Consider the following 23,927-nt stretch of genomic DNA (forward strand, 5'->3'; position numbering starts at 1 on the left):
AAGGTTCTGAATTGAACAGTCCAAAACAGAGAGTTGCTTCTTAGGCTTTATGGGAAGCTAGTAGGCTATTGCATTATTATACCGGGTCTCCACACCATAGGAAATAGTTCAAACTTAAGGATAGTTGCGAGGGGACACAATGTGTGTATGTTGGTAAGAACACAAACTGAGGGAAGGGTAGTATTTAACCAATTTTAGTCAGGTTTGTCAGTCAGAAAGATGTTAAACAATGCATATCCACATAGGCACAGTTTGTCAAGGGTATTTCATTTAATGCCCATGGATATGCTTTGTTAAACACCTACCTCAATATATTGCTAAAGCCTACCCTCCTCTATGTTTGTTTTCTTACTGACACAGCCATTGGGTTGCATCCCCACCCATAGATCATTTAGTTTGAGCTATTTAACAGAAATGAATAACAGTGATATACTTGTCAAATTATGTAGCAACTCTAACTTGTCTAGACGCCGATCCAAATTAGTTTGTTTGGGTCTTGTCTTTTCCACTCAGTAGCCACATTTGGGAGACAAAGACATTCCAACTAGGAGACAACCACAGTCTCCATATCAGGGAGAAGGACCAAAACAATGTTCCTCGGCTTGACCACGTCCCTGCCGACCTTATGCCAGACTGGAAATGCCAGGAATGCTAGACTACAGCTCGATAGGAGACCATGTTCCCCTTATTGGCTACTGGCTAACAGAGCCGCCAAGACATTGTCTATGATGAGTTCCCACACAATAGGAACAAGACATTATGACTCTTGGGCCATGGAAAAAATTAGAGGTTCACACTTGGGACACACCGGTGCAGTAACCCTGCTGACACCCCAAGAATGAGAATGCTCAGCTTGACACCCTGACATTTTTGAACAGATGAGGAGATGAGTGGGGTTTACAGGCCTAAAGAAAGGGTTTCCCCCACAGTGCGCAATGAGCCTGTCCCATTTGGGGTGATTTAAATGGCCAGTTATTACCTTTCACAGCCATTGTCTCTGCTCTAATCAAAGTATTTTAAGTCACTGACTTTTAATTATTAGTCTCAATGCTCATTAGGCTGCAGTCAGCAGAATTCTTCCATTACATTATTCTACTAGCATTTGAAAATGACAAGCCGGAAACTAAGCAACTAAAATGAAAATGTCAAGCCCAAATCAACGGAAGGAATGTGGGCTTCCATGTATGTTTGCTTACGAACATGATGATCTATTTTGCTTTAGAGGCCAAAATCTAAATTTAAAGGGTTCCCATTTAACTGATAATTTATGGAAACCTCTAATTACATGATATTATGTTCATAGGAAGTTATCAAATCTGATTGATAACTCAGGAAACTCTTTTATCCAGATAACGATGTTTCAGAATTGACATTTTAGGCCTACCATTTAAATCAGAAGTTTTTGAAATTACAACAGTATTGATAATGTAGCTTGTCTGACCACAGGGTCAACGTTAGTATTACTAATGTTATCAAATTACCTGATTACATAAGCAATAGTTGGATGGATGCTTTCAACCGCAAGTCCACTTCCGTGTTTCCTGCATCCCATGAGCAGTTAAAGCCACCCGTCACTCTAGAGAAGAACAAGACGTGAATTTGAAGACAAATTACAACTCTTGGCAATAATATCAAAACAACATTCGTTGAATTATATAGCAAAAGTGTTTATGCAAATCACATTATTAGGGCGTAGACAACATATAGTATCTCGTCGTTATATCTGATATCCTACATGCATTTACAGCTTCAGTCAGTCACTACCTATGATTCAAGTGTTGTTATTTTTTATCTCGGCCACAAACTAAACATTTGAACATTAACGATTGAAGCGCTCTTGCTGCAGGTCGGCGGTCATATTAAGTAGGCCGGATCATAAATCTGAAGTTGGTTTGGATTGCCACCTACCGACGTTAAATGGAAATCGACAGACCCGCCGGAAAACGTGTCTAGTCTATGCCTTATTCGTCATGGGACTTTTCAATCACCCCTATTTATCTTTTAGCTAAAATACATAGACGCAAACCATTATAATGAGGGACAAAGTGCTGACTTTTAGACTATCTCCCTCATGATTGGTCATGTGCACAATTATCTGCCCCTGATACAGATGTTGCTATAGGCTCGATAGGTGACGTGCTAAATCAGTTTCGCAGAATTTGCTGCACAGGCACCACGCGCACACAGGACAACAGGCACGCGCTCCACTTTCTTCTGATTATGTATTTATTAAGCACGATAAACATCATGGATAGACCCAAAGAAAATCTTCAATAATAAGGTCGAAGCCTATACCTAAATATAAGCGATTAGCTATATATTGCACAGATTTTTCAACCTTTTCAACTGTAGGCAGCAGAAACTCCACAAAAAGAAGCCCTGCATCTCTTCCCGCTCCATAATTAGTCAGAAAATCCAAAGCCCATCACCAGATAATGGAGAATTTAAAAAAATGACCTGTTTAACGAATGTAGCCAAGGTGATACTAGTTTGCTGCAGTTTGACAGGGTTTTGACACAGTTTTCAAATGGCTTAACCACGTGACTCCAATTACAAAAACCTCTGGTCTCATCATAATGAACAACAATTTCCCACTGCTTCAAATAGCACATGAACACTGCTTATACACCAGAAATTCTGAAAATTATACTGAAAACATAAGCAAATTTGCATTCTTCAGGCTTCAGATAACAGGTTTAAAATTGTGTTTCATTTGCTTTTGTTTTTTACTCTAGGAATGTTTTGTAAGGAATGTTTGTATCGTGAACTTTAATACTCAGTTGGAATGTCTGCAGATTGCAGCAATAACTCATTACTCTGCGAAGAGTTAGGTCTAGCCTGCTATTCATGTTTAAATGGATGACTATTTAAGACTGCAAATGTTTATGATGCTTGTAGATTCAAAATATTTTATTACATTAATTGCTAGTAGTTATTCATCCTAGAAATACTCCATTAACCCTTTTTTGACAATTTAATATGTTGTTCATATTTAGACCTATCTCAAACAAATCTGTGTGCGGTGAGGGTTTCAAGTGCTTCTTTTGATACCTATCACACTTTTGTAGCCCTAATTAGCAACATACCTGAACCAGCACCTTTCATCTATTTAGTCTCCTGCTCACCGACTGATAGTCATTGTGTGCGTCAGCTGGTTTGCTGCTATTTGAACCCCACGCTCCAACCTTTCCCAATTAGAACCATCTTCCAATTGAACTTTAAATACTATAAATCCAGGGAGAAAACATACCCCCTTTTAACAAATGTGCTCCATTCTCTAGTTCACTGAAGTTTACCCACATCTTCCTCAGCCCCTAACCCCTGGAAGAGAATGTGTTGCTGCAAAGGTCAGGGGTCAGTACTTGTCCTATTGTGGCCTAGAGCCAACATGAACTCAAATCCAAGGCTACGTTGGCAGAGAAGAGAGCTCAGGTTGTTTCGGGTTCACTGGGATGAAAACTGAACAGTGGTTGTTGCTTTGACATGGTCTGCCGCATGGAAGGGGTTGAAAGGGGCTGAAATTCCCTAATTAAAAGTAGAACAAATAGTTGTGCGGCTTTGTCACTCTTTTATGCACCATCAATGCCACAGCACCAAATGGTGTGTGTGCAGGGGTGGGGGGGTGGGATGTGCAGGTGTGCATAGATGCGTGTAAAGCCGCTTGATGAGAAAGCACTGCAATGTGAAAACCTAAAGTTTACGTGGCTCCAGAGGGGGAGGTCTGTGTGAGAACAGATCTTGTTAGTAGCGTCACAACAGGCCGGACAAAACCAGGCGGCCAGGTCAAGCTCCGCTCTGTCTGGAAGGTCACCCAGTGGTATTCTTACAGTTTATTATAAACCATGAGACTTTCTCTTTCCCGCCCTGTCTTTCTCTCTCAATTTCTTTCTCTCTTATCAGCAAGCCATCGTCTATAATTGACCTGATTCCCAGATTCCAGTTCCCCTTGTGACCACCCTTGCTGTAGCATGAAAATGGGCCAAATAGGTGACAGAGACTGCCTAACCAAAAAGAAAGGAACCTAAAAGAATGTATTCTTCTAATGGCATTGAAAAGAAAACAGGAAAATCAGCATAATGACCAGCTCCTCCCCTCACACACACACACACACACATACACTCTCTCTCTCCTCCTCATTCTCTCTCTCTCACTCATCCAAATCTTGATTAACCTCCTCTCACACACCTCCTTTTCCTCCCTCCCACACATACACATACACACACATACACAATGTGCCTTGGAGGCCCCCTGACAGATGGGAAGAGAGGGGGTTCTTGGGGGTTTGGTTTAGTATAGTGTTGTCAGGATTTGAATTGATCCCTGGGACCACAGAGGCTTCTCTCTGCCAGTGTGTCACAATGGCAACAAGTGTGTGGAGCTGGGAGCAAGCTTGTGCAGGCATGGGACCCTCGCTCATGAATGATAGCTTAGCAAATGGCCCTCCTTTCATTGGCTTTCATTGCAAGCCATCGCTCGTTTTCTTTCACACTCCTGAAACGTAGCAGAGCTTTGCAGGGTTTTTTGGAGGGTGGTTTTGGTTGGTTTTAGATTCAGAAATGTTACTTTTTGTCAGATTTTGGTATGTTCTTTTGTGTGTGGTACATTTCTGTGTGTTAAGTGGTTGAGCTTAGCAGTCTCACGGTAGGACCTATGGTATGATGTAAAGATTACAGTCATCAACTAAAGAGACTGAATGTGATTGGATTCCCTGGCATGTCTTTGTTTTCTTTCCCAGTTTACACCATATGTGACATTTCATAAATATAACTAGATAAATGAAACAGCGACCTCACAGAAAATGTATCAATTAATATTTTGATATATATTTGGTTTTGTCCTTGCCATTCATCTGTGTAATTATCAGTAGATAAGGGAATTGTCTGGATTAATGTGACTCATATATTAATTGAAATATATCAGACCTGGTTTCATATAACAAAGATATTCCGTATTTAAGCTGTGCTTGTTTGAGTTACCACAACTGAACAAATGAAACAGTGCTTAGAGTGAAAAAAAAAACATTTTGCACTGCAAGTAGGTTTAATCAAGTGCACAAAATATACAAATGGAAACCAATAATATTTAAACTTTTGGGTATTTACAAAATTTTGTCAGAGTAGGAGTGCACATCTAGCATCAGGTCCTCCCTGTTTGTATCCACAAACACACACACACACACACACGCACACACACTCACTCACTCACTCACACACACACACACACACACACACATGCACACTAACACACACACACACCAACACCACACACACACTCTGATGAGTGCTTACTTGGACCCCTACGGTGATCTGGTGCAGTTACAGGAAGAGGAACAATCGTAGACAATAGTTGCATCACCCTCCAGCCTCACTCCATCAGCGTCAGCTTGGCCTGGCCCAGTTAATGTTTCACCAGCCTTCCATTTTGAGCCATCAGGCCCTGGGGGGGAATAAAAGAAGGAGAGTCTTGGTTAGTCACAAAAAAGAGAAAATGGAAGGTGATCCATTGACTGGTAAATACATAGGATGGACAATGCAGCTGAGTGATGGAGGGAAGAGATAGGGGGTTGTACTTCTGTTCTAGGACCTGTGAAAAAATTCACCATAACATTATATTTACACTTTTCATTCCTCGCTGAGAAAGTTCTTCTAGCACCAAGTATGGTTCGTAAAAAGGATATTGCATGCCATAGAGTTAAGTAAATGTTTCCGAAAGGGATTATGTCTGATTTTTTCAACATATGGGTCTTTATCAAACAGTTATTTTTTTTGCTATATTTTGTGCTATAACTTCATTAAGAAATGTGATTGTGAAGTATGGCCTGAGATGTGGTGTCTACATGAATGATGTTATTGATCGTAGGAGGTCTACTCTGGTTACTATTCAGAGTGACATCTCACACATACCTTGGTGTTCTATTGCTCTCTTCTGTGCCATTATTCTGCCTGCCTAGCAATGGCAAGTACATTACCATGTGTTTGAATTGGGGAGGTGTAAGGGTTGGTGCGTATTGTTCAACAGGGAAAGTCTGCATATAAAAAAAACACAGGGGCAGAAAACAGCGAACTGACAAGGAGCTTGAATGAGAATCAATTAATTTTCATTTACCACCATTATCATGGGGCTTCAGATTAGCATATGTGTACCTCATGCCAATCTGTCTGAGGCCTTTTAGTAGAGAGAAGGGGACACATTAAGGTGAAGACACAGAGAGACACAAAAAAGAGGGAAAGACCTGGCCATTCTCTGCTCTCATTAGCGCCATAGTATCGTCTACTCGCTGGCTAACGCCACAAAGACTGCACTGGCTGATTATTAACCACCGCTGCCAGTGGCGTTCCGAAAGTAGACAGGGAATGTTAATGGCTATTAATAGGCAACAGGGTAAAATGAGAACAGAAAAATATGAGATTCAGACTTTTAAAACAGGAAATTGAATTATTTTCCAGGTCTACTGCACCCAAATTTACCCCCACATTTGTTTAGATTCTACAAATGAGATTTCTTCACGTTGATGGTGAAAACATAGCTTGTAAATAAGTAAGATTGGTAAGTATGATTATGAACTCTGATGAGAAATCAGTTTATCCCTACAATTGCCCATGACCTTTCTGTTTATACCACTTGTGAATGGTTTATCATAAAAACAAGTTCTTTTTTGTACAGGAGCACTAGATATGACTTAAATGAATCATGATTATAAAGAAATGTCTGTGACGCATGGTGGAGGTAGTGTCATGGCATCATCATGCATGGCTGCCTCTGGAACATGGTCCCTCATTGTTATTTATGATGTAACGAATGATGGCAGCTGCAGAATGATTTTAGAAGTGTGTGTAGTCACGTGTAGGTTAGTTGGTCGAGCATGGCGCTTGCAACGCCAGGGGTGATGGGTTCGTTTTTCACAGGGAACAGATCAGAAATGTATATGCTCGCTACTGTAAATTGGAAGGAATAAGGGCCTCAGACAAATGTAAATGTACAAACTCGATGGGAAGCAAATCTCCTGATTGAAATCTGATTGAACATGCTGAATAGGTGTCTAAAGTCAGAAATGAAAGCAACAATTTGGTGATGTCAGTGGGTCGCAGACTTACTGCTATAATCGCATGCAAGGGATTTGCTACAAAATACTGTCTTTCATACCTTTTACATTTGAATTAAATTGAATTTACACTTTCATGAAATGTGGGGATGGAACTCTGAGTGCTGTTATTCTTTATTGGTTAAACGCGTTGAAACCGACAGAAATAACCAGAAACCAGGCAAGCCTAGTTCAGCCGGACTGCAATAGAAAGTATTGCCCTCGTGTGATTCGAACCCCGGTCGCCCACGTGAAAGGCTGTGTCAATATAGCCTCTTGTGTCTATGAACAAATCCTCTTTTGCCACTGTCCGTTTTAACGGCCATTTGTGAATGATATTGATACAGTTAAACTGACTAACGTTTCTTACTAAGTTTACCTCCACCACAATTAGTGTCTATGAACTGTTAGTTTTTGCCACTGGCCATTTGAACAGCTTACTAGCCAGTAATAGGCTTTCCCAGAATCTACTAATTTACTGGAATAGTCATAGGAATTGAGCAATTGCTAGTGAGTGTGCTAAAGCTATTTCATTTCATGGCATAAGAACGCATTCTTTTCTTTCATGCTAACAACATACTTTTTTCTTTCATTTGTGAATGACATTGATACAATAACTATCAAGAAAGGTGACAATAACTAACTCTTTCGTCCAGTAAAATGACGAGAGAATCGTGGAAATAAATTAAATAAATGTTGTTGTTCACAATAGAATTAGAACTTGAGCCTCCCATGTGAGAGGCACTGTCTTTAACTATAACGCCACTGCATTACGCATTTCACCAGTCGCTAAACACTATTAAGCATTGTGTTAAATTGACTAACGTTTCTTATTAAGTTTACCTCCACCTTAAATAGCGTCTATGAACTGTTAGCTTTTGCCACTGGCCGTTTGAACAGCTTATAAGCCAGTGATAGGCTTAGCTGGTATCTACTAACTTCTTAGGAATAATCATAGGAATTAAGCAATTGATAGCTAAACTGAAGATGAACTTTTCCATGCCAGAAACAGTCGCAGCATAACCGTATACAGGTTTAGTTAAGGCTCACTGTAAAGTTACTACTGTAGCCTATGTTGTAGCCAGCAAATGTGTTTGTCTATCCTTACCCAAAACGCATGCACTGATGCGTACTATAACCGTAAACTGTTTTATTTCAGGCTTACTATAATGTAGTCACAGGAGGTTTTAGTCAGTGAAGTTTTCGTCTGTTAGGAGTAATTCATAATGCGTACTTCGCTTCACCTGTGAGGAGATATGACCTCAGGACCTGTACTACTACTGTTTGTTTTGAGCTGAACTGTGCTTATGCAGTTTGTCAAATCAAAGTTTTTTTGGTCTGTCAACTCTGTCCTTTTGTCAAAAATCTAAATGTGTTATTTTAACATATCTTCTTTAGACATTGGCTCAAATCCATGTATTTCTGTTAAAGACTACTTCCATCTGGACTCTTGAGACAGCTTCGTAATTCTTCCAGGAAATATTGCAATATGAAGCCTCTTTTAAAATCAGACCCTGTTTGTTTTCAACTCTCTTTGAGAAATAAAGTTAAAAAAAATGTTATAGGAATTCCTGAGAAAACAACCAATGTTATATAGTATTTGACAGTATTGATGGTTTTGACATGTTTTTGTCTGGTGGACAAAACTGAAATTATATGCTCCAACTCAAGTTTGCAATGCAAGGAGGGGGAAGGGTTATTTGAACAAGGTTGTTGCAATTCACCTACTTTCAAAAAGTGGGCTTTATTTTACATGTTGCTCTTTTAATTGTGTTGCTTTTTCCCAAACACTTCAGTAGGCTTATCAAAAATCAGTAACTCATATTAACCAATTCAGACCTCCTTCCAGGCATTCTGCAAACACATTGGCATATATATATATATATGTATATATATATATATACCGACCCATACATACAAAATGTAAACAAACCATTAAGACAGAAGATTTCAGCATTTCTCTTTAAGAGTTCCACGAGTTGAGCACACCCCACCAGTTGTGCATGAGTTAGGGCCTCCTGGTTGGGAGGCTTTGCATTTAAATCCGGACAGATATTGGACTGACCTCGAGTCCCTTTTCCCTCAAGAGACAACAACCTAAAACAAAGCAGAGACTACAGTGAAGAGGGTTGGAAATCTGATGTCTTCACTGTTCTCACACAATTAACCAATCAATCAAGAGGAACCTTAAGCGTTCCAGCAAAAGAGTAGCAAATAGGCGGCGGGAGAAGAAAGGGTTGAAAGAGGAAAGGGTACTAAAACACCTACTGAGCAAGAGGGAGTGAGAGGGTAAAGAGCCCCACTTTAGTGGGCAAAAAAGACAAGGAACACTTGACAATACTGTACAATGCTGCTCTGCACCATTAAGTGACATGAAGGGCAGGGTGTGGACAATGAAGCTTATGTCCCAGGAACTCCAGAGGTGCTGTCCCTTTCAGCCCATATGCTTCCCAGCCACCTCACAGAACGCTCATGGCACAACGGCCACATGTCTGAGATCTGGACGCATGGAGCCTGTGGTGAACTGGGGGGAGGGAGGGAGGCAGTCACGGGGGAACTCCATAGGGATTGTTTACATTAGGAGAGAGAGAATAAAATGCCAGTTAGTTTGCATACTAATTTCCATACAGTTTGAATTTATACCCGCATGTTCAAGACTTACCACACAGGGTCTGCAGTTGTGTTGACACTCGCAAAACTCGGGTGAGGATCTGGTGAAAACATGATGCACTCTACTTCGGAAGGTGGCTTCTCGAGCTATCAATATCTGCAAGTTTACACAACAAAATAATCTAGCATTTCAAGACTTCTTCGATATGTTTTGGAAAATGTAACTTTATGTAAACAAGGCCTAACCACACAGCAATGTACTAGGATTCAATTGATCAACACTTACAGAGAAGTGTAGGAAGCACTTTTGGAAAGTGGATTGATGAAGCGGTGAAGTAAAGTGGCTGCAAATCCTATGTTTAACACGATATCAGTTTGTGTCACGGTTTGAAGACAGCTGAACTTTATTTGTGATTAATCAGAGTCACTGATGGCAGGTGTGTAATGACTTCTATTTAACATGAGTTTGAATGTGATTGGTTAATTCTGAACACATCCATATCCCCAGTTATAAGAAGGTGTGCACACTTATGCAACCAGGTTATTGTAAGGTTTTTATTTAAGAAATTTCCCCCTCGAAGATTTCAGGTTGTTTTTCAATTGAAGTGTTCACATTATAAGTCAGATTAATAGTGGAAAAAGTTTTGACATGATTTATCTTTGTCTCATTCTTTTACATCACAAAAACCTGGCATTTTCACAGGGGTGTGTAGACTTTTTATATCCACTATAAATATGGCAATGGTCAGAGAGGAATCCCTGCAGTCAGGCAGTTTGAGACATATTCCAGTTTGGAGACAAAGTATACCATTTCAAGCTCTTTATATTGTAGCCTGATATGCTCTTTTATGAAATCCCTGTGGTTTTGATTGAAAACTTAGTGTAGCATTTCCCTTTTATATTTCTCCCAGATCATGTATTGTGCCAATGTTAATATCTTAAATGACTTACACTGTTCTTTGATTCTGTATCTGAGTAACACTGTGTCCTATCCAGTCCCTTTTGGAGAAGTGACAAAGAACTGTCACAATGATGGAGTGTGGAGATGCTGTCTGTGTTTTAAAGTAGGGACCTGCCTTAACTCCTGTCCATCCTTAACACGCAGACTCCCAAAAAGAAAAGGAGAGAGAAAAGGGGTGCAAAATCACCTTTTAACAAGTGTTTACCCTCATTCTGTTGCCGAGCTGTGCTGCAATAACATACCGTAGCGAATGGCTGCCCCTGATCCAGAAAGAAAGCTTAGAGGCTGCGGAGGTCAGGGGTCACTAACTCCACCATTGTTCCTGACAGGGCAAGCACACTCCAGCTTTTCTCCAGCTTTCAAAGGCCTGTGCCTGTGGGGTGGAAAGATAGGCCTGAAAACACTAGGTCGGGATCAGGGGCTTTATGCTAGCTGAGGAAGAAAGAATCAGTCCCAAAAGGTTAAATGAAGAGCGAAAGGGCCCTTCTGTCCAATTACTGGGGGGACAAATGCTCTCTGTGACCCGATGGGGTCAGAGTTCAGAGCAGCCTTTGGCAGCGGCACACTCTGGCTCTTTGTGGCCCACATGAGATGAACCTCTGCAGTGTTTATCTTAGTGACTCCCTGGCCAATAGTAAGGGTATAAATAATTTTGGGGCTTGAATGCTGCCACTTAACAGAATTAATTTATAGACCTGAAGCTTGGCAGGTCATACTCTTGTACGAACCTCTTCAGCACATGGATGCACACAATGGCCATCCATATAGGAGCTATCTAAAAAAATCTTTATATTTTATATTTTCTGAAGACAGTACCGAGAAATAAAACAGTCCCCATTGGCTTCATTACTTAAGGTTTCTTTACCATTCTGAATCCCTTAGCATCACTCTCAGAATATATAATACAGCATTCAAGATTATCTCTATTAGTTTGTTTGCAGCAAAGCTATGGGGACAATGTGCTTTAGCTTTTAACTCAGATTTGAATTATTTTTAAATGCAAGTCTAGCGAAGTCTCGCCTTGATTAGTGCAACCCCCATATCTTTCTGCTCCATCCCTCCACTTTCGTTCTGCCCCATTCCACCACCATCCATCTGCCCCATTCCTCTAATTTCCTCCTGCCCCATCCCTCCACCTTCCTTCCCTCCACCATCCCTCCACATTCCTCCTGACCCCATCCGTCCACCTTCCTTCCCTCCCTGGCTTAGAGTCCTGGATCTTCCCAGTCTTGTGCCCACTGTTGTTTCTGGTGTCACTTGCGGTGGTAATACCTGCTGACACAAAGCCGTGGTGGAGTGGCCTGGTGAGTCTTGGATTAGACTGCCGGAACTACTTCACCCATGAGCACATGGGTCACCGGGGATTAGCTCACTGAATTAATCATCTAGTAGTTGTTAGGTTAACAAACAAGGTGCAATCATTTTACTGGATCTGTCCCGGCTTCTCCCTCGGGTTTCCTACCTCGTAACACACCCCAGTAAATTTCAAATCTATCTTGGAATTTCTGGACAATGATGTTGATCAGTGGTGATTTGGCCAGTGGGAGTCAGGATGACTCAGGGGTTGGTGCTGAGTAGTCCAATGGAACCTTCAAGGCTCATGTAGTCTAAAGCTATGGCACCTAGCGAGAAAAGGTGTAGGTGAAGAAATGTAGATGAGGGGGTGGAGGTTGGGGCAGTTGCGGATTTTCCTGTCCCTTGGATTCCTCTCGGCAGGCCCTCTCTCCTTCCCTCATGAGCCGGGCTAAGCCTGTTGGACACACATGAGGCCTGGTGAAGTGGACACACCAGGAGCGGCTAGGGCTCCCAGGGGCTTACAGGCCCTTAGAGGGAGTGGGATGACCTTTAATCAGGGATCAGGAGCCAAGACTGCAGCTGGACAACCCCAGGAGCCTTGATTACACTGCTGCCCTGGGTCATGCTCACATTGAGTTGACTGCTGCAACCTAGCATCAGCTGGGTTGAGATGAAGTAGCCAGTGTGGACATGAGGTATTTACAGTGGATATAAAAAGTCTACACACCCCTGTTAAAATGCCAGGTTTTTGTGATGTAAAAGAACGAGATAAAGATAAATCATGTCAGAACTTTTTCCACTCTTAATGTGACCTATAATGTCAACAATTCAATTGAAAAATGAAAAATAAAAACCTAACAATAAACTGGTTGCCTAAGTGTGCAGACCCTCTTATAACTGGGGATGCGGCTGTGTTCAGAATTAACCAATCACATTCAAACTCATGTTAAATAGAAGTCATTACATACCTGCCATAATTTAAAGTAACTGATTAATCACAAATAAAGTTCAGCTTTTCTAGTAGGGTTTTCCTGACATTTTCTTAGTTGCATCTAAGGAGAAAAAGCCATGGTCCGCAGAGAGCTTCCAAAGCATCAGAAGGATCTCATTGCTGAAAGATATCAGTCATCATCCAGTGGAGAAAATATGGCACAAAAGAGACATTACCAAGAATTGGACATCCCTCCAAAATTTATGAAAAGACCAGAAGAAAACTGGTCAGGGAGGCTTCCAAGAAGCCTACGGCAACATTAAAATAACTGCAGGAATTTCTGGCAAGTACTGGCTGTGCTACATGTGACAACAATCTCCTGTAGTCTTCATATAAATGGGCTATGGGGTAGGGTGGCAAGACGGAAGCCTTTTCTTATAAGAAAATCATCCAAGCCTGGCTGAAGTTTGCAAAAACAAGTCCCCCAAAAGCATGTGGGAAAATGTGTTATGGTCTGCACATCACCCAAAGAAAAACATACCCACCGTGAAGCATGGTGGTGGCAGCATCATGCTTGGGGGCTGTTTTTCTTCAACTGGAAACAGGTCCTCAGTCAGAGTGGAGGGAATTATGAACAGTTCCAAATACCAGGCAATTTTGGCATAAAGACCCTTTGTGCTAATTCCTTAAATATTTTGTATGCTACTCGGCACCCTGTCTAAAATCTGGGTAAAGGTTTGAAAGCAATGAGTCAAATTCAGTCTAGCTACCTTGCCAGTAAGCATAAATTACTAAGCTCAAACATGACTGATAGCCTTAAAATGAATACATGGTAGAATCAATGTGGGAGATTGGTAGCCATTCAGGGACGTTAATTGGCTGAAGATATGTTTGTAAAAGTTCAAGCTATCTAGGTGGCAAATATAGCAGTAAGTCATAAAGATGGAATCAATAACCTACATAACTAGAAATAGAAATATATAAAACAGCCCATCACATTAATCGGCAGATAATATCTAATGAATCAGATGTATCACCAAAGATGGTCAAAGCTCTTTACACTGTGTTAGCATGTCATTTCAATGTGGTCTACTCTAGGAAGTGGTATTATCTACTTAGCTCATTGACTTTCACAGAAACAAAAAAAGTAGGGAGCTATAGGTCTCAGGTTTCTGCTCTACACTTTTCAGACAAGATCCATGGAACAGCTTTAAAGGGAAATACAATCCCCTCGATAATATTGGGACAGCAAATTAAAAATTGCCATGTGAAAACGATTGAAAGATGAATATAAGGTAAAAGGGCAGATTGTCACCTTTTATTTCTGTTTCAACATATTCAGCTTATTCTGAATAGTTGCTTTGCAGTATTTTACTGCAATTTATCAGCAAAAAAGTCAAAGAGGAAAAATGTAAAACTAAAATAATGGTTATATTTTTCTAGGATTGCTTTGCCAATTCTTTGGGTTGCTCGAGCAACTGCAAGCCACCCCCTAGTGCCGCCCCTGAGTAGAAATGATGTAGCCAAACTTTTAATAGCACAATGGGCACGTTATCTAGTTAGCACACTCCACATGCGCGTTACTAAAATGTATCCATGATAACATGGTTTCTGTTCCCAATCAGTGTAGCCTCAGCTTAAGTCTGATGTTAGATGCCACATATCTGCTCTTTCTTTGCGCTGGAGCTTTTATATGCCAAACTTCTGTAGGCTTCTAGGTAACTCCTGTTGTGACCACACGCACACATTCACACACACGCACACACACACGCACACTTCATCCATCGGAATGCAGTTCCCCCCCGCCCTGGTAGAGATTATCCCGCACCCCACATCCCAGGGCACTACTCCCCCTCCCCACATTACAATATCTGATCCGCATCCACCCCCACCATACTATTGCACCCCCCCACATGAACCACCAGCAAGAAATATATGCCCTCTTCTTGGGCTGCTTTCAGTGAGAAGAGGAAGAGGATGAAGAGGCAGAGGCCTTTCACTGGGAACAATCTGCCAGGGAGAACGAAGAATAAGCGGGCACTCAATTAAGGGCGGCCTCCCATTGAGCCTGTGGAGTGAGCCTGAATGCGGGCCCCTCCAGAGGAATGAAGTCCCATGAATAGATGGCGGACCCTCATGAAATATTAAAGAGTGGACTGATTTCCCACAATATTTGTACACCTCCCTTTGTTGGGATTTCTCCCTCCATTGAGCCTGAAACTGTTAACACATCCGCTCTGAAGCACGGCCCGCGGAACTAGGCTAAAGAGTCCCGCGTCCAGGGCATCAAACAGCGTCGGGGCCAACTCCCTCCCTCTCCCTTTACCTTCTCTGTCTTCAGTCAATCCTTATCCCTCTCCCTCTCTGACCATGGTCATCTCTTACAGAGTGAGAGAAGTCCTGAGCTATTCATGGAAAGGATTACAGCCTTTTTAATAACCAGCTGCCCTTTCTCCTGCACAGTATTGTGTGGTGTTGGGCCGAGCGGCTCTAGAGTCCTGTGGCTTTAGGACATCATCCATAGACTACTGACCCTTGTCCCCACCATCACAAATGTGGCAGACACTACCCAAAAGATAGTGGTTAAAGTTGAAGTACTTTCTTATTAATAAAAAGACTTAAGGTGTAAGCAATACTGGGCTCAGTATGACTCTTCTATTCTGCCTGTAAGGGCAACTTTTTCATGTTTCTTGTTTCATTTTCATCTCACAGAATATAACTCAAAATGCATACAACAATAGTTGAGACAATAGATTATTCTTTCTTGCCATGGGCATGTTTTTTTCTCCATTGATTACAGTGCAACACTCAAATTACTTGTTCAAGTAATTTTGTGGGGTCAGCTGCTTGTCCACCTCAAAGAATGAACATGGTTGATGAGAAGAGGTCAGGACAGTGGACTGATGATAATAAATATGGTCTATGAGAAGAGGTCAGGACAGTGGACCTATGATAATAAATATGGTCTATGAGAAGAGGTCAGGACAGTGGACTAATGATAATAAAAATTATCTTTGAGAAGAGGTCAGGTCAGTGGAATGATGATAATAAAAATGATCTTTGAGAAGAGGTCAGGAAAGTGGACTGATGATTATTAACAAAGTCTATGAGAAGACGTCAGGACAGTGGACTAATGATAATTAACAAGGTCTTTGAGAAGAGGTCAGGACAGTGGACCGATGATAATAAATATTATAACTACAGTCATCACTTAATAAAAGATTAGTGAATCATTTATTAATCATTACTTGATTCAAAGTATGTTTAAGTTGCTTAAAAATCATTTATTAATCAGTACATAAGCACTTTGTGTGACTTCATCATTATATTTTATAAATACTTTATTATTGGTTGTGTGCCCATCTCAGAAAAAGTTTTTTATAGCGAACATAGATTACGCCTCCTCAACAAAATGGCAGAGAATACGACTGAAATAATATAAGACTAAAATATAAACCTTTTAAAACAAGAGTTTTTTTTGAAGTACCAACGTTGATTATGCTCATGTTGTGTTCTGCCTGTAATTACTAGCCCTTCAATACACATTATAACGTAATACAGCATTTTGTTTAGCACACAAATCCCTTTCCCGCGCTCCTTCTGGCCAATTATATGTGAAACAAATCTCACTGACCTACAAATCTCTCAAACATGATACAAACCTCCTAAGAGTTTCCCAGGGTTACATGCCCCTTAAATAGAATCACAATAAATGTTGTTCTCAAGTCCAGACATTTTAAATACACTTTCACATTATTTATAATTTCACATTATATAATATAATTTTGTCTAAGACTAGGTATTTTTTATAGGTTTATGTAAAATCAATATACCCCAAAAGCAAATGCTTTTAAATGTTCTGTCATTTTCCCCCCAGCATTTCTGCCTTTTCTCTCACTTCACCCCCCCACCCCTCCGTTTTTAGGTACGCACTCACATGCACACATACACACAACATGCACACAGATTGTGCTGCTGCATCAGGCAGTGTGTTGAAGGAGGTGGTTAAAAAACTCATTAGCATCAGAATGGCAACATATTTCTGCCATGAGTCAACATTAGTTCATGTCAGACGAGGGCAGGCCAAAAAACTATAGCTCTCTTCTATGTAGGAGTGTTCTGGGGTGTATTGGAATTTCCTCTTGTGCCTTACTTTAAAAAAAAAAAGGTTCCATAAAGGTTATATGGCTGTCCCTGTAGGATAACCCTGTTTTTGGTTCAAGGTAGAACAATTTTTAATTCCTGGTTGAACCTTTTGGAAGCTGGGCTCTACATGGAACTCAAAAGGATTCTACCTGGAACTCAAAAAGATTTTACCTGGACCCCCATATAGTTCTACCTGGAACCAGAAAGTGTTTTCCCTGGAACAAAAAAAACCTGTTCCTCTACTACTTACATGGACAGGCGAAGAACCCTTATGGATCCCATTCATTTTTTGTGTGGGCTTGCATGTGTGGTCCTTATTTTGAGATGCTTATAGTGCATTTGATCTGTGTGTCTACTGAATGTTGGTTTTTGCAGAAGTCCCACTCTGGAAATGTAATATGCCCATATAGTGTATTACGGTATGTTTAAAATATGTATTGATTCTTTGAAATGACACATAGTCAATGTTCATGTTTATATTTTCTATATTCATATTTGAACATGATTTATTAATTGAAATCAAAATACAGCTCATATTACAGCAGTGATGCTTGATATGACTTAAATGTCTGCTTTGTAGTATCTACAGACTAAACAGTATGGAGTCTTCACCTTCATGCTAGAGCAGTGTTTTCCTAATACACAGATTTACTGTAACACCCTAAAAATACCAAATGTGCTTAAGACTGTACTTTTCTATTCCACATTTTGAATGATTGTGTACACCTTTAAAATTGAATTTGATGTCATCTTTACTTTTATTAAATTCTGCATTTGTCATGCATACTTATTAGAACTGCAATACAGAAGCAAGATTGTAAAATAAAAAATCTAAGAAATGTTGCAACCCCTGTTTTTTCGCTGGAGAAAGAAAGTTATTATATGATCAGAAGGTGATTTTGACCAAAATGGCCTGTACAAATAGAGCACCTTATGTTTCTTGACTATTATAACTGCTTAAAATGACAGGAAACAGCCCATTTTAGCAGATTATTAAAACATCTGTTTTGGTCTTTTTTTCTGCAGATATCATTGCATGAACATATATTTTTTATTAGAAATACATGTATATATCATTTTGACAATTGCTTTTTCAAATTATTTCTGACATTTCTTTGAAAATGACCCCAGGTGGTAGTCAATGTATGTAAATATATATATATATGGCCAAAATCTCAAAACATGATCAATTATTTCCCAAAAGCTTTTGAACAGTTCATGTCAACAATACAGCATCCAAAGGAACATTCTAAGGATTACCTTTTCTGAAAATCATATACATCACATTCATTTGATTTAGTTTAAAAAATGAATCACTCTCATTCCTGTAAGATTTGTGTTGTCTTGTGTTGTCTTCACATAAACATGTCTCTCACATATTGTGCTAAACTGAAGGAGATGTGGGTACTAGGCAATGAAAAAGGTACGTAACCTCTGTACTTGGGGTCTTGCGCCTTTGTTCCGCCTTCATTCCTTTTACTGTAAGTACATAATTAAAGGATAAAGACCACAAGCCTGAAGAACACTATTAAACAGCAGGTCATTCAACAAAATAGCTCACTTGGTTACCAATTCTGCCAAAATAGTTGGAGGACTCTTTACCATTTAATACCAGAATGCTTGTCCATCACATTTGTTCTGTGTGTGTACGTGTATGTGTATGTGTGTGTGTCTGTGTGTGTGTGTGTGAGCGTGTGCATAAGTCAGAGTTGAGGGGTGTGTCTCTGCACTCTGCTGGATCCAGCGGACCTCCAGCTGGGGTCCACATAGGACTGGAGCCCCCTTGGCCTGGCCTCCATATGCTGGGGCTCTGGACCAGGGCTGTCAGTGTTAGCCCCAGCACATGGAGGGCAGTCAAGGGGCATGGGGGGCTGCCGCCCCGCCAGTATTGTGAGGAGGGGACGGGAGCCGAGCAGGGCCCAGCAGGAGAGGAGAGGCCTTTTCTAAAGAGCCAGCCAACTGGAGTTCTCTTTCTCACACCCTGCTTTCTCTCTTTCTACATCTCTCTTTCTCTCATTCACCCATACCACCTCCTCTCTTTCTTCTCAGGGCTGGCAGATTGATACACTCAGTGAAATGTGATTTCTGTTCCACCATTCTCTGTGAATGTACAATTTTTTTGCATCCCGACCCCTCCTTTCCCCCACTAACCTATTCTCCACCAAATTAAACTAAGCCACGCTGCTCTGTTTTTCAATCATCTTGTCCACATCAAAGTCTCTCATGAGACGATGTAAAAAAGGGGAAGGGGCCAGGGACCAGAAAAATATCTCCAGTCTTCCTTCACACAATGCCTCTCATTTGAATTCCCACATATATTGATGTTGATCACCAGTCTGAATGGTGGTCCTGATGAAGTGTTGTTTCTGTGGCCCGCACACTTGAATTCCAAAGCCCTAGGGGTACAGTTTCCCCCTTGTCTTTGACATCAAAGTTATTTGGTACGGAATGTGTTGCACTAAGGAATCTGACTGGGGTCATCAGGTCCAATGTGTGCCAGCCAAACAGACAATGAATCAATCATGGACCAAGAAACTATGGAATCACCCTCAACCATAACAGCCATTATTGAAGTGGTGGTGGTAGATGTGCGGTGGTTCCTGATTGTTTCATGTGAAAGGCTGAAAAATGTCTTATTTTCTAGGTCTGTTTGATGATCATCTCAGCTGGTTGATGAACATCTACTATACAGTTCAGAAACTTGGCGGTTTACTCACAGATACAAATTTGCTGTTGGTGACCTTTAATTTAAAATATTCACTGTAGATTAATTTACAGTGCTTTCAAAGAGTATTCACATCCTTTCCCTTTTTCCACATTGTGTTAAACTATAGACTTCATTTATAATTGATTAAGTATACAGGGTACATGTTTTGACATCAATCTAAACACAGTACCTCATACTGACAAAGCCTAAACATGTTGTTAGATATTTTGACAATTTATTGAAAATTTGAAATTTTTCATGCAGAGAAGTATTCAGACCCTTTGCCATGTCATCCTAAATTGCGCTCAGACGCATCCTGTGTCATTTGATCATCTTTGACATGTCTCTAGAACTGAACTGGGGTCCACCTTTGGCAAATTCAATTGAATGGACATGATTTAGGGACATTATATAAGACAATGTTGTGGTGGTATTGGGACAAGTCTGTGAATGTCACTGAGAGGCCCAGCCAGAACCTAGACTTGAACCCCATTTAACATCTGCAGGGAGTCCTAAAGTTCATAGTTCACCAAAACTCCCCATCCAATCTGACAGAGTTTGATCGGCTTTACTAGGATGAATAAAAGACTGCCCAAATCCCAGTCTTAAAGTGTAAAGTGTATGTAAGACCTTATGTTGCCACAGGCACAACCACAGATGTTGAAATGTATCTGTGCCTATGTAAAGTATTGGTTCACTTCATGCTGTAACAACATGGCAGCCACCAAATCACAAATTCAAGTCTCCTTTGTATTCCTCTGCTGCCCTCTACTGTTGTTGTTCTGAACTACAACACATGGGCCCATCTTAGTTCAACAATCTGTAGTTCTTTCCATTCTTCTTCCTCAAACATATTAGAGGAAAACATAGGTCCCTCTCCTAAAGATTTTTCCTCAAATGTCCAAGGGATATTCAGAGAAACTTCTATGAAAGTTTTGACCAAATAAAAGGTCAAAAAGTATGAATTGGGTAATACATGTTTTCTTAGGCAACCGTTGCTGATTTGAGGGTACGCATTGAATAAAATTTGCAATGTAGACCAATAAACTTTCCACAATTGCGGAGAACTACTCATCATCTGAAAAGAGTGTTTCCATTAGATTGATTGACTTATCTGACCAATTTATATTGGTTGTAGAAAAGAACGATCCACCCGCGCTTTTTAGCCTCACAGCAAGATATTTGACGCGGAAAACGCTCCTATTTTAAATCTGAAAACAAAATATGCTAGCTGCTCGAGCTGAATTGAATCCAAATGTTTGGTTACAGAATTGCGAGTTTGTAAAATGTGTTCAAACTTTATTGTACAAGATTGTGAAATATTGCTTGCAAGCACAAACTAAATGTAAACGTACGAAGATAAGCTTGTAAGCACGTACCTTAAATGTACAAGCTTGCAAAATATAATCACCGTTTTGAGCATCCGACTTATCGCCACGGCCCTCAGTATACGACCACACATTTTGTGACACAAGTTCACAGAGTTCTGACGTCCTGGAGTAGGAGAAGCAGGGTCATAGCTAACACAGGGCAAGGTGTGATTCATGGGGCCCATGGCTTGGCAGGCCCCACTGATCATAATAATGTAAATTCCATTTATAAGTGAGGGGGCCCTGGCATATATATTTTCAGGGGGCTCAGGATTCGTGGTGACGGCCCTGAGAAGAAGACCATAGGCACCCACAGTTGTTTGGAAGAGAATAGCACCACTGAAGTCCTGTCTTCTCAGCTGGCCATTCCTGTCTGTTTTTGTGTTCTGGTACGGCAGGTGCAATATATTATTTTCTGATACATATGCAGCATTTACTGTGAATGCAGTCTCCTCTAACGCGCGTTCAAATATAATCGTGCTGTAGCACTGAACTTCCTCGATATGGACTGAATAAAGCTCTAAGTTCAAATTACTGTAATTTACAGTAGCCTAATAATACACCCACATGGCAAGGAGTCAACAGTAGGCTTGTCTTGGGAGAGGATCAGCTGGCTACTGGGCTGTGAATGGAAGCACTGTGGGCTGTGGGCCAGACTGGCAGAGAACTGGCCCAAGTGCTGTCATGTAGAACCTTCGAAGTGGTGCATTGTGGGAAGAGGCACTGGATTGGTGAACTCAAAATGGAACTTCAGTCTCTCATAACTTGAGAGACAGGGCCACACCTACAACAAAAATTCAGCCAAGCAAACTGAGTCGAAGAAAAGCCAGCGGGACTTCTATTGAAAAACAAATTCTTCATCACTTTATTTGTTTTAATGCTGCTTCATGTTTGACCAAAACCAGAGAAGTTATCATTACATTGATGATTCTATTCTTTAATGTGTGTGACCTTTTAGTCCTCTTCAGACTATTGAGTAAAAAATAAATAATACTGTATGATTATTTTCTATATCTTTACATAGGGCCATCATCGTATTAGCCTTGGTGTGTTGTATTTCTGTGGGTTTCGGGTAGAGTATAGTAATAGAGGGGCTGTGGAGTCCTGTAATCTCTAGATTAGCAGGGTTAGGGAGTGGTGCCTAAATGACTGCTGTACAGGTTTGCTCCATGCACGTGTATTTAGATAAAAGCCACAACACACCGTCAATTCCTTTCATCACTTAGGCCAGCTTGACAGGTGTCTCCGTGGAGTCACACTGGTTTGACGAACACTCAGCGCTCAAAGTCTTTCAGTATCTCAGTCTTCTACAACTCACCAACATAAAAAAATCAACTGTCATAATTCATTGGGATTCTGAAAAGTTGACCGTGCACAAATCCTGAATGCGTATAATTCACAAGAATCAATTATAAATGGTGGGATGTTGGTGACGGGTGGTGATATAAATTTGTTTTATTCCCTGATTAAAAGATGCTGAGCATGTTCTAAGTTTCTCTGCCTTGTTAGTGTGTGTGCTTGCACTGTTACCCATCCGTGCGGGTGTGCTGTTCAGTGACACTCAAGGGGCAGGAGCAATAAAACCATTGGGTTCAAACAATAGCAGCAGATGGACATCAGTCAACTCATTTTCAAACATCAAGGTATCATATTGCGCAGGATAGAATGTTAAGTAGATCTGCCTGTTTGCAGACATTTATTTGGCACACTGTGTCCAAAACCTTCATTTTTTAACCATCTCAAAAATAAGATATTGGTTGTCTCCAAGCACACCTTCTTTGAACTGATAAAACAGGTATTAATAATTAATTAATATGAATGCTGTTATCTGAGTTTGGTCATTTTGTAACAGGGAAACTGGTTTGCCAGTTTTCTTGGATTGATCTGGAGAGTATTTGGTGATGAATATTCTGGTAGGCTGGGTTTATCTTTGAGTCTGTGTTTTAGGGAGGGGATGATTAAACTTTGACAATAATCAGATTTTGGTGACATTTCTGGTTATTTTTGGATTTAGTTGCATTTTCAAAAGCATTATCTGTCAACACAACAGTGCGGAAGATATGTTCCAGTAATTCTGTTGAAAACTGGCCACTGAATTGCAGCTTTTCTCATTTTTTGTCACTATAGGAAGAAAAGGGGATACTTTTTTGATCTTCTTACTGACCCAAGAAAGCTGTCATTTTCATTGCCCCTTCATATTATCACATGGTTAAAGGCTTTAACCTTCTGTTTTATGTCTATTTCATACATCTTTGGAATCCATAAAAGTGCAGAACCCGGATTCCTTAAGTTCTCAGAATAAAAATGCTGATCAAAGATCATGTCTCAACCTGTCCATGTGATCTTGTTTATTATGATCCAAACGATAAAACTGATCCTGGATGGTACTCCTACTTTGATGTGGTGTAGATTTTTTTCCACAACAATGTCATCATGTATTTAGATTAGACTGCAATGACTATTCTGCTGTTTGAGCATGCAGTAATGTCCAATTGATGTTTGAATTAACAGGTTTGTTGTTGTTAGATCTGAAACAAATGTAGCAGTTTCACCAAATATAGTGATTCAAGGTTTAGTTTAATGGTATATAATTTCCACAGACCTTCAAACCTTTTGAACTGTAGCAACATTGTGACAAAGTACAGTATCTAAATGTCCCTTCCCGCAAATGTAGCAATATGAAAAAGATCAAAAACAAATGTTTAGTATGATTTTCATCTTATTATGTAAAGTGGCAAGACTGACCTTTTAACCTAGAACAGGAGACAACAATAAAAAAAATATCTTCAGAATTATCTTAGGAAAGTGACACATTTTAGGGGGAA

The 23,927-nt window shown here is 40.4% G+C and overlaps 1 long non-coding RNA gene across 1 annotated transcript; it reads right to left on the reverse strand.

Moving 5' to 3' along the window:
- Positions 1–9,060: 9,060 nt before the first annotated feature.
- Positions 9,061–10,055, reverse strand: LOC105013778. Its single transcript, XR_828262.3, has 4 exons — positions 9,978–10,055; positions 9,744–9,848; positions 9,443–9,638; positions 9,061–9,178 (listed from the first exon to the last, which is right to left on the reverse strand). It is a non-coding gene; the product is annotated as an uncharacterized LOC105013778 (long non-coding RNA).
- Positions 10,056–23,927: the final 13,872 nt, after the last annotated feature.

The sequence above is a fragment of the Esox lucius genome, chromosome 12 (genome assembly GCF_011004845.1).
Source record: "Esox lucius isolate fEsoLuc1 chromosome 12, fEsoLuc1.pri, whole genome shotgun sequence".
NCBI classification, from domain to species: Eukaryota; Metazoa; Chordata; class Actinopteri; order Esociformes; family Esocidae; genus Esox; species Esox lucius.